We start from the raw sequence: 12,821 nt of genomic DNA, 5'->3' as shown, positions 1-12,821 counted from the left end.
CAAGTCCGTGTCTTCTGTGAGAGACTCGGGGGAGTCAATGTGCCTCCTTTTGCACGTATGCTTGCGAGGGCCTCCTCTGGGGGCTGTCAGAGGAGTCCCCCCAAGCAGCAATTTGCTCCATAGGAGCAACTTGGGGCACAGAAACGGGCTGTCCCAGGGGCCGGATGGTGGAAGCCTGGCCCAGTGCAGAGGGAGCGCGGGACGGAGCCGAAGCAAGTGCCGGGGTCCGGAGACCCTCAACAGAGCCCTCTCCACTACATCAAAGCCGAAGGGGAGCCGACCTCGACCAAAGGATCCGACAATCGGCTCCCCTCGGATCCGAAGAGTGGATCGGAGCCGGCGCCAAGCACTGGATCCGGCGACAGTGCGCTCCGACACAGATGGCGCCGAAGGAGCACTGATCCCCGGATCCGGCTCGGATCCAGGCTCCGAGATCGGGTCCGACGCACTCGAGGGCAGGGTCGGGTCCGGTACCAAGTACTATCGGCTCCGACCTTCCCCGGCCCGGCTGCTCGGCTCCAGTTGCTCCGAACCCGGATAGCGGGTCGGAGAAGGAGCAATAGGCTTAAAAAAGGGTGTTGAGCTCCCCCCCGGAGGGGGGGGAGGCAAGAGCACTCCCATCTGCATCTGGGCCTGGATGAACCTTCTCATCATCCGTCCAGATCAGCATCAGAAAGGCTATGGGTAGATCTCGAAGAGGCTACCGAGGTAGGCCTGGAGTGCCTCCTCGATAGCCTCGACGGAGATCGGGTCTCCTCCTCCTCAGGACCCGGTGAGAAGCACACAGGGGACCGGAGCCGAGAAGGAGGAGACCGAACCGACAACGGAGCCGGGGGAGAAGCCCGCTTGGCTGGCGGGCCGAAACAGAGGTCTCGGCCCGCCGCTGGTGCTTCTCCCTCCGTCCTTTAGCAGCATCCCTCTCCTCTCCAGAAGCGGGAGTTTGAGTCCCAGGAGCAGGAGGGGGTGCCACAGGGGGAACAACTGCAGCCGCAGGAGTCCCCGAAGGAGCGGAGGCAGGAGCCGAGTCCAGCGGTAAAAGACCCGCCAAGACCAGCTTGGACCTCCGCTCCCTCAGTGCCCTGGGGTTGAACCCTGCACAAATGGAACAACCAGATGTGAGGTGTTCAACCCCAAGACACTTAACACACCGAGTGTGGCCATCAGCCGGTGAGAGCTTATGGCCACACTCGGAGCATTTAGAAAATATAGATTTAGGCTGGTCAGCCATAATCTATAATACCTAAAGTTACCTAAAGTTACAGAAAGTAACTTAAACAACAAAAAACACACAGGCCTACACACACACTCTACGCAACAGCGAGGGGAGGGAATAAAAATTATTTACTTTAACTTAAAATAAACTCAAAATAGTCTATAATAAAGGGAAACCTAATACTTCACACAAATTTTGTTAAAGAATCAAAAAATTTTCTATTTTTAAACAAGAAAAGAGTTCACTTAGCTGAGAGCTATGTACCCACATCCAGTTACCAGCGCGGCAAACAAGATCTGGGGTCATGAGGGTAGAGCAGGGCATTATGGGTGAGGGGAGGAGCTGAGAGCTTGGATCCATAGCTGGAAAACCATGCCGGTTCGGATCCGATATCGGATCCATAACCCACAGGTTGCAGACAAATGAATATCCTACTTCAGATCAGCTGTTATGCTCACTCCACTGAATTCCCTATGCAAGTAGAAGGGTCTGCATTTTAATGACATGAACTCAATGTTCTCTGAGCAGTGAGAGGTGATTATTTCACAGTTTGTACACCAGTTATTGTTGATATACACACAGACACCTCCTCCACTAATTTACCACACAGAGTGTGATTTCTGTTAGCACAAAATAATGGCATCCCCTCTACATGTATTGTACTATCATTTATACTCTCATCCATATCTAATCCTATCATCTTTCACTTTTTCATCTGCCCTTTAATCTTTTCCAAGATCTTACTGTATGTGGTCCTTATTAACATCTCCACCAAGGAGCCTGACTAAATGCCTAGGTACTTAATTTCCTCAGCCCAAATTTCTCTGTTGTCCTCTCTCTGCCCCTCCCTATACATCACTACTTGAGTTTTTCCATGATTTATTTTATAACATGAGGTCCTTTAGAACTTTTCCACTGCTTTGATTCATCTCTATCCGGTTTTGTCATTCTTAATGACATATCATCAACATACAAAGATATCAACCCCCACCTTTAACCATATCCCTGAATATCTGTCTTCCTTATTAACTCAGCTAGTGGTTCAATATACATTGCAAACAACAGAGGTGATGATGGACACCCCTATCTTTCCTCCTTTCTACAACTTCTCGTGAGCACTAAATAAGCTACAAATTACTACAGAACTCAACTTTCCTCACTTGTCTGGAGGAAAACAGTTTCTAGTACTTAACAAATAAGCACCTATCCAGGCATGTCTAAGGGTCAGCCCCCAGTGTTTTCTCCTGTCTACCTGATGAATCTGGGCATCTTGGGGCAATGTAGCAATTGCCTCATGTACACAGACAACCCTCTCCTCCTACCACCCAACACTACAACCTGTGAGAGATGCACTTATATAGCCAAATTGGAAGCAAAGCTCTCTTCACCCAAGACTGGACTAGACACACCACACTCATCACATAGTCCCTCAAAAGCTACACCACTAAAACACACACACAGAAACACAAAACGCACACCTACATTCACGGAGGCTCTCAATAAAAACCTGCCCAAGCAACAGGGACCACCAAAGCAGAAACACAAGCAACCTGCACCCCCCAACACAACCCAAATGACACATAGCCCACAAACTCAGTGTGCCACTCAACCACAGCCCATAAGGCATAACAACGTACCCAACACTCTAGTCATAGGTGACTCTATAGTCAGGCACACTAATGTTCCATTCACCAGGCTAAACAAAGAGAAAGTTACTGTCAGCTGCATGTCGGGTGCCAGGATCCACCGCATAATGCATGCACTCAGGTCACTCCACAACAAGTACAAATATGAGTCTGTCATTGTCCATGTTGGTATGAATGACCTGAGATGTACTTCCCTGGACTACATGAAAAGGGACATGGAGGAGCTGTCCAATCTTGTAGCCCAGGCAGGTATGCCCGTAGCCCTGAGTAGCATCCTGCCATCACCCAGAATAATACCACAGTACAAGGACGAAATGATTGACTTCAACAATTGGCTAAGCTTCTGGTGTCATTCTAAGGGGATCCGGTATCTGTCTGCCTGGGATGACATGATCGACAAACCACGATGCTTTGCCAGAGATGGCCTGCACCTGTCACCCCTGGGATTCCGGATACTGGCTAAGGCTCTAGCCACCCCTATAGTGCCTTTTTTAGGCAAGGTTCAAATAACAAATTCACCACCATAACAGGTACAAGCAAGCAGAATCTGAGGGTACTGCTACTCAATGCTAGAAGTCTAAACCTCAAAATGCACTCACTCGAGGCACTCCTTAAAATGGAGAACATCGACATCTGTGCAGTGACAAGGCTCCATAGAGTACTCCTGCATTACCAGGCTAAAATTCATACTACACCGTTCGGCCACCTCACCTGGACCGAAACACTAAAGGTGGAGGAGTGTCCATATTCATTACGGATATCCACACCTCCAGGCTATTTGCTCAGCATAATGCGTCCGAGATTATCTAAGTGCAACTAACTCTGGGCAAGACCGCAATCCAAATTGTAGCTTGCTACAGATCCCCCACCATGCCCCAGAATTCACACTCCTCATTTCTTGATACACTGGAAAATATTAGGGTACAACCTAACACCCTAATAATGGGTGATTTCAACTATCCCACCATTAAATGGGAAAACTACTCATGTACCAACTGTTGTGCTCAACATTTTCTGGAATTCATAAATTCCAATGCCTTGGATCAACTTATCCACACCCCACCAGGGGCAGCAATATCCTAGACTTGGGTATTACCAACATGGGCAACCGGTGCTCCACACCAGAGGTCAATTCCTCGTTGGTCAGATCCGACCACAAGCTAATCACCCTAGACATCTACATCCTTCCACCACCCCCATTAGGGAAACCACCGTAAAAAAATTCTCCAAAGCCAACTTCATGCTTCTTAAGACAGAAGTGGCAAACTTCACGACACCCATGCTGACAGACAATAGAGGTATGACTGCTGAATCCTACACAAATGCACTTACACGAGTGCATGGATCGTGCAATCCCTAACAGAACCAAGATGCTATCCTCCAAAAAAAGGAAGCCAATCTGGTGGTCCCCTGCCATAAACAAACTCTACAACAGAAGAAAGAAACTGTTGCAAAAAAGAGTAAAATCCCATGATTGGAGGAACTCCCTGGTCAGCCTCAGTAAGAAGCTGATATCCCTCATAAAATCCTCCAAAGCTAGTTACAAAAAAAAAATCGCCACTGACTCTAAAGACAACCACAAAGCATTCTATAGCTATGTCAAGAATCTCAATGGAAACACTCAGATCTGCTCTGAGTTACAGCACAATGGCACTAAATATACAGAACCAACTGATATTGCCAACATCATGGCAGATAGGTTCAGTGCTAACTTTACCCCCCTCTCATCCCCTAAACGGCCCATCTCTATACCGGAAGAATGCAAATTTCCTGTAATCATGGCTGCACAGGTAAAAAACACACTTTCCAAAGCCAAGAACACAGCAGCCATGGGACCTGACAACATCCCAGGCTGCGTTCTACATGACTGCAGAACGAACTGGTACCCCACCATGTTAAATCATAGCCTCACCTCAGGCTATGTGCCCACTGAATGGTGCACAGAGACAGTTATCCCACTCCACAAAGGGGGAGCCACCATGGACCCTGTAAACTACCGCCCCATTAGCCTGACGAGCATGGTCTGCAGGGCTATGGAACGTATCATCATCGAATGTATAAACAATGACATTGGTAATCTCCAAACTCAGGACCCCACCCAGTTTGGGTTTGTAAAAGGCTGATCATGCCTCCTAAACCTGACAGACTTCTTTGAAGCGGTCACCAAAGCCATAGATGAGGGTGAGGTGGTTCACACAGCCTATCTAGATCTCGCCAAGGCTTTCAACACCATCCTCCACTCTGGAATTATAGATAAACTCACTAAACTAGGTATAAATCCCTATGTCACAAGATGGATTGCCAACTGGCTCACTGACAGAACTCACACTGTGAAAGTAGCAGACTCCAAATCCAACTTCATACCAGTGACAAGTGGAGTACCACAGGGTTCAGTCTGGGTCCTCTGCTGTTTGGTATCTACTTCTCTGAAGTACAGGCTAACACAGAAGGATTTTGGCTACTGAAGTTTGCAGATGACTGCAAGCTAGGAGCCATAGTCAAAACTCCAAAAGATGTGGACATCCTACAAAAGGGCCTTGCTGAGACAGATGCCTGGTGTCAAAGCCATGACCTCAAGCTCAATGCCAAAAAGTGCATTGTCGTCCTTTTTGGTAAAAACTCTGTACCAATGAACTACCACATAGGCGTTAGTCTACTTAACATAGAAAGTGTGATAAGAGACCTAGGGACACAGGTGGACAGTAGTCTCTCCTTTGATAATCACATCACCACAGTAGTCAGAAAATCCTTCTACAAGGCGCACCTCATCACAAAAGTTTTCTCATCCAGGAAAAAAGAGGTCATTGTTCCCCTCTACTCATCACTCATTAGACCCATTATACAGTACAATGCCCCTTTTGGTATGTACCTCACAAGACATCTACAACAACTGAAAAGGCCACAGAAATACCTCACAAAGCAGATTACTGGCCTCAAACAGATGCCCTGCGCAGACCGTCGCAAAAAACTGCAGCTTTACTCCATCGCATATAGCCTACTCAGAGGCAATCTCTGCCTAACACACAAAGCTATGTCAAACCCAGAGCTTTTGGACATGCTCCACTTAAAGAAATCCCAATCCCTCCAAGCTACACTCTCTAGGGACCTAAACCTTGTCATCACAATAAACAGAACATGCTGGAGGGATAGATTCCTATCCCAGAGACTTCCTATACTCTGGAACCAACTACCTATCTATATCAAACAAAGCTCCTCATTAGCACTCTTCAAGAAAAATCTTGATGACTGGATAGGAGATAGGAAATTCACTTCAGGGATCGCTCTGCTCGACAGTGGCACAGGAAAATAATTTTCTTGGGTAGAGAAAGCCAGGGTACCTTTTGGCTAGGCTTATATAGGCCTTAGGGCCAATAGCCTAGTACGTACCTATGAACACTCTGGCTCTTATTATAATCCTTGATATAGCTCCAGCATATATGTTCATAATTACCTCCTCCCACTCATCTGGGAGTCCCCATCTATTACTTAATCAAAAATGTATCTACATCTGAACCTGTCAAATGCTATTTCTGCATCTAGTGACATTAAGGCCAATTCTCTGCCTATATCATGTGTGTTTTGCATTAGTAGCTGCATCCTAATTCCTAATCATATTATCCACTGTCCTGTGGCCTGCTACAAATCCTGTTTGATCATGCTTAATCATCTTTTGTAGAAACCTCCCAAACTGTTTGCTTGGATTTCCAAAACATATTTATAGTCATGGTTACGGATGGTAATTGTTGTATACAAGACTAGGTAAGTAGGATTCTTCCTGTCTTTGAGTTATTCTGCTATTGTCACTTCCCTCTAGGAGTTGGGTGGGAGTTCCCTTTTCATAATATTGTTAAAAATGTCACCCATTTTCCCATCACTTCTTTTCTGTATAGTCACCATACTTCTATGGGAAGCTAATCACTTCCTGATTATTTCTTATTAGGCATTGTATCCCATGCTCCAATCACTTCCTCTCTTAATATAGGATTTTTCAGCCACTCTCCATCCACAAATCAGGGTATTCCTATTCTTCACCTCTGTCTTTCTTTCCCCCAGGTGCCACGAGCCATCATATCTCTAGTCCCATCTAAAAAGGGAAAGGAGCCCAACATAAGTGTCTCCCTGAGCACTGCTTGCTATAGACCCATTAGCAGTACAGTTGAGGAGTGGTTTAGTAAGTTAATGGGCTATAACCCAAACACATCAAAATCAGAGGCTTTGCCCTTGGTTTTACCTCTCTGAGAGCTTGATACCAATATTCAAGGTTCCAATTCCATGTCTAGGGGTGCAGACTGAAATCATATTGAATTAAAACAAGAACTCTGTTTTTCAGATGCTCTGAAAGGCTTGCAGAAATGTATTATAGCCAGATCTAACTTTATGTGCAGATGTGCTGGTATGCAGATATGTGAACTCTGGTGGACCGCAGGAAGAAATCATTTAGTAGATACTGCTTAAAGGCCAAATATGGGGGGGGGGGGGGGGCATTTGTGAGGATGTGGTGAACTGTTTAAAATCCAGAGAAATAAACTCCACCCACATGGTGTCAGTGGCTACTGACTGGGCATCTAGTATGAGAAAAGCACAGAAAGGGTTTGTGAATTTACTTCACAAGTCAATGGATAGAAAGCTGCTGACGTGTCACTGCATTCTGCACCAAGAAGCAATGTACGCTCAGACATTTCCTCCTAAATGCATGGTGATGAACCTTGTCATTTAAACAGTGACCAAAATACTGGCAAAAGGGTTAAACCACCAGCAATTCTGCTCATTGGCTAGATAAAGTCAACAGTGCATATTCAGATCTCCTGCTGCATAAAAAAAGTCCAAAGGCTGTCCAGGGGAGAGGTGCTGAAATGGTTTGCTGCGTGTCTGGAACATGTGAAAACTTTCCTGGAAAGCAAGGGACTCACCTATCCCAAACTGGAACATCCAAATTGGCTGGAATAGCTGTGCTACATGGTGGATATGACAGTGCACCTCAATACTCTGAACAAAAGTCTTCAGGGAAAAGGAAACACTGTCCTGCAAATGTTAGAGGATGTTTTGGCATTTGAGTGCAAGATGACATTGTTTGCCAGAGATGTATAGAGAGATACACTCTCTCACTTCCCCTCCCTGACATAATTCAAAAAAAAGCACACAATCCCATAAATTGTGAGTATTTACAGTGGGTGATCATTGTAATGCAAACTCTATTTGGGGAAAGATTCTGATTCTGTGAGTTCAGAAAGGAAGAAAACACATTATTCTTCCCGGTCACACCGCTGGACATCGACCCATCCCTGCTGAACATGATTGCATTTACAGGAGTAAGTCAACCCGATCATGAAATTTAACTGGCCGACATAGCTTATAAAGACTTATGGGTGTCTCATTTCAAAAGTCTGACAGCTGATCTCTAAGTTGTTGCCCATCAGAAGGCCATTCTTCCTCAAAAGTACAAATGGAGTGACACTGAAAACCTGCCCAAACCCGACAAACTTGTGTTTGAAACATGAAATGCAATTCCTGACACTTATATGAACATGAAGAAGTATGCATTTGGAGTCCTGTCCATCTTTGGATCCACATACTTATGCAAGTAGGTTTTCTCAAGCATGAACTACATAAAATGCAAATATCACTCATGCCTCATGGATGACAGCCTGCAGTCCTGTGTGAAGATCAAAGTCATGGCTTACAGCACTTATATAGAGAAGCTCTGCAGTAATGTTCAGAAACAGAAGTCACATTAAACAGGTGAGAACACTATCATTTAACACACTATTATTTTGCAAAAAAAATATATAACTATTTATTTTGCATCCTGGCCTGCCCTTAGCTGATGTAGTTGTGTTTTATGTTCAGGCTTGACTGTTGATTGCTGTACAGAAAAGGATGATGGCTCACTGAAATGGACTTAAGTCATAATTAAATAAAAACTGGCTTATTTTTATGTTTTGGCTCCAGATGGATTTTATTTGGTGGGAGAGGGGCCAAAAATGGCTCTTTTGATAGTGAAGGTTTCAGACCCCTAGTGTAGGTAATGCAATACCTTTCAAACAATAGACATAGGAAATGCAATCTGTTATCCTTTGGCCAGTGCAGTCTTAGAAACTGGCCTACCCATTCTTAATTTAGAAAAGAAAAAAAATTGTTTATCAAATTTTCTGAATGCTTTTGTTCTGTCCAGATAAAAATGCAGCTGTCTATGTACATCGAGAAAATTAAGGGTATACTCTCCTTTATTTTCAAATTTATGGAAGAAAACTGGTAAATTGATGACCTGGTTGAGATTATTTTCAGAGGCAATTTTTCGTAGAAAAGAAGAATTTTTGTTTAAGGTAACTCTGTCTTTGTGAAAAATCAAATACTGTGGTTTGGAAGATAGCGCTTGTAATTCCGATACTTGTCTTGCAAAGTTTATGCTACCAAAAAGCACAGTTTTCCACTAAATAAATTTGAGATCCACCTTGGCAGATGGCTCAAAAGGGGAATATGCTAAGGCTTGTAAAATCATGGTGAGATCCCAAGGTGGAGTTGGGTCCTTTATTGGAAGTCTAAGTAAGAAGGTATCTCTAAGAAATTCTTTACACAATTTAGATGAAGCTAAAGAGGAAGCATTATCCCATATATGGTAGGTGGAGATGGCTGCCAGTTGAACTTTAGTAGTAGAGTAACTTGCTCCACTCTGGAAAATTGAGGGAAGGAAGTCCAGTACTGCTGGGACTGGAGCAGTGAAGGGATCTAATTGTTTCTGCTGAGCCCAAATAGTGAATATTTTCCATATATTCTTATATATTTTTCTAGTAGAAGCTTTCTGGGACGATATCAACATTTTTCAAACTGGAGAGGAAAGCCTGGAAGGTCTAGCCATCATCAGAATTGGAGAAACCATGCAGTCAGTTTGAGGGCTACAAGATCTGGGTGAATGTGTCCTGATGGATGAGATAGGAAGTCTGGACTGGGATCCAGCACCCAAGGTGGACATACTAGGTGAGACCAAAGGAATGGGAACCACACCTATAGAGGCCAAAATGAAGCAATGAGGATCACTCTGATCTTCAAGCATTGTGCTTTCTGAAGAAATTTGGGGATTAGGGTAGGGAAGGATAAGTGTAAAGGAGAGTGGAGGCCCAAACATGAACTAGAGCATCTCTCAGTGACTGACCTGAGGAGGTATCAGGACAAAGAACCTGTTGCATTTGTTGTTGGGAGGGGGATGCAAACAGGTCACAGCAAGGTTGACCCCACTTGTGGAAGATAATGTTTGCTAGTGATTGTTTGAGAGACCACTTGTGAACGGTGAGGATAGTCCTGCTGAGCCTGTCTGCTAGAATGGTGGACTTTCCAGTTTCCCATGCGTTTTTACTAGGGAATGGTTGGGAGAGATTACCCACTGCCAAACCCTTATTCCTTCTTGACAAAGGGGGTAAAATCTGGATCCTCCCTGTTTGTTGATGTACAAGACTACTGACATGTTGCCCATTTGTACTGCAATAGTCCCTAAAGGAAAAATGTTCTCAAAGGCCTGCAATGCTAGAAGCACCACTTTCAGCTCTAGGATGTTGATATGCAGATTGGTCTCTTGTACCATCTACATGCCTTGGACCATCTGTCCCAAGAAATCCCCCCTGCCCAAACTGGGAGGTGTCTGTGGTCAACATGGCACTGGGGAGAGAAAGTATAAATGGACACCCTCACTCAATTTTTTTCTGAGTGGACCCACCAAATAAGAGAATGTCTGCACACTTGAGACAATTTTATGGGATGACTCAAGGGACTGTGATGAAAGGACCACTTCAACACCAGAGTCCATTGCAGAATTCTCATGTGTAACTGAGCTGTGGGAATCAAAGTTATAGTGGCACCCATCGAACATAATGCTTTGATGACCAATCTTGCTGGGGTGCTGGAATAGCAAAGATCTGCCTGATGTGGGTTCTCAATGTAAGAATTCTGTTTTAAGGCAAAAAAGCTAGACAACTGATTGTGTCCAAATGGGCCCCTATGAAATCTATCATTTGAACTGGTTGTAGATGAGATTTTTGCATGTTGATGGTGATTCCCAGCACAGTAGCTAGGAAGGGCAGGTAATCCCTAGCTTGTATTGGTAGATTCCTGGTTGGTGTGGAGCCAGTCATCTAAATAGGGGAAACACTCTAAATCCAAGCAATGTCAGGTGAGCTGCTATCACTGCCACACACTTGGTGAATACCCTGCGGACTGTGGTGAGACAAAAGGGCAGGACTCTGAACTGGTAATGACTGGCTCCCAGCCAGAAGTGGAGATACCTTCATGAGCATCTGTTCATTTTTAAGTGATGGTATGTATCTTGAAGGTCAATTAAGGCATCCAGTTGTTCTTCTGAAGAAGAGGTAGAATGGACTGGACCATGACCATCCAGAGTTTGGAGTTCTTTATGAACTGGTTCAGGTAGGTTAGTTCCAAAATTGGCCTCAGGTTCGCTGTCTTTTTTGGCACTAAAAAGAACTTTTAATAAATTTAGATCCTGTTTGGTCTGGTTGGACCTCCTGGATGACTTTTTTTGTCTAGAAGCTTTCCAATTTCTTGAGCTGCTAGCTCCCTCTGAGTGGGTGGAACATCTTGGAGAATTTTCATTGGTTTTACTGGAATTTGTAAAAATGGAATGAAATATCCTCTGGATATGATCCTTTGCACCCAAATATCATTTGTGATGGCAAGCCAGGTGTCTAAGGATAAATAATATTTTCATTTTTTTTATTTTTCCACCACTAATTCAAAATTTATAAGCTATTTTTTAATGGACAAGAAAAAAGAAATATTCACAACAGCTTAGTGAAGAAAAGTTATTTTATTCCACCACTACATCCCCAGGTTACAAATTTTGAATTAGTGGTGGAAAAAGAACTAAGGGAATCACTTAAGTATAACAAAGTGACACCTAACCTCACAAAGGAGGAGAAGGGTATCTTATACGGATCTAAGGAAAATAAAAACCTTAGAATCATGAAACCTGATTAGAGTGGAGGGGGGTTGTTTTAATGGACTACATTGTGTATGAAGAAAAAATGTTTGAGTTGCTTAGTGATGACGACACATATGCAAGAGTCTCTTTAAACGAGTCAATATTGCACAAAAAATATCTATGTGTATGAATGCTTTATTATTAGAGGGGCTCATAGATATGGAGACTTACAATTTTTTAAATGTTGATAAACCTAGAGTCCCCTCCAACTCTGGCATACCAAAAGTCCACAAAAATGATCTCAGACCCACCCCTCAGGCCTATTGTTTTAGCGGAAGGATCAGTAACTGCACCTCTAGCAAGATATATTGACTACAACTTAAAAAATGCAGTACTGAAGAATGCTAACATTTTAAAGGATTCCTGGGACTTTTTATGACAGTTAAATGATACACAACAACTAAATACAAAAAGTTTTATCACCCTTGATGTGGTAGATTTATTCACCTGTATCCCACACAATGTAGGGCTTTTATGGTTCGAGGAAGTTTTAGCTGACTGCAATATCATCTCATTTGGTGCATTTCACACGTTTAATTTTGATGGACTTAGTTCTCAAGAATAATTTTATATTTTTTCAGGGAGAATATTATAGACAATTGAAGGGAGTGGCAATGGGGGCACATTGTGCCCCAACATACGCCAACATTATTCTCCTATACTGAGACAATAAATATATATTTACTTCAGAATATAAGCAATACTGAAAATTTTACAGGCATTTTTTAGATGATATATGTCTTTTCTGGGCATGTACTGATAATACATTTTTAAAATTTCTTGATTACATTTCAAAAACTACATTTTTTTTAAATTCACATGTCAACTTAATAATATGGAACTGAATTATTTAGATGTAAATATACAAAGGGTTCATAATGGCTTTAAATCTAAAATACATATAAATCAAACATTCTCCAATTCTTATTTGCACTACATTAGTGCCCACCCTCCACATCAGAAAAGATGGGTG

This window comes from Protopterus annectens, chromosome 1.part1 (assembly GCF_019279795.1).
Source record: "Protopterus annectens isolate FY-2018-M chromosome 1.part1, PAN1.0, whole genome shotgun sequence".
In the NCBI taxonomy this organism is placed as follows: Eukaryota; Metazoa; Chordata; order Ceratodontiformes; family Protopteridae; genus Protopterus; species Protopterus annectens.
This window is presented reverse-complemented; position numbering follows the sequence as displayed.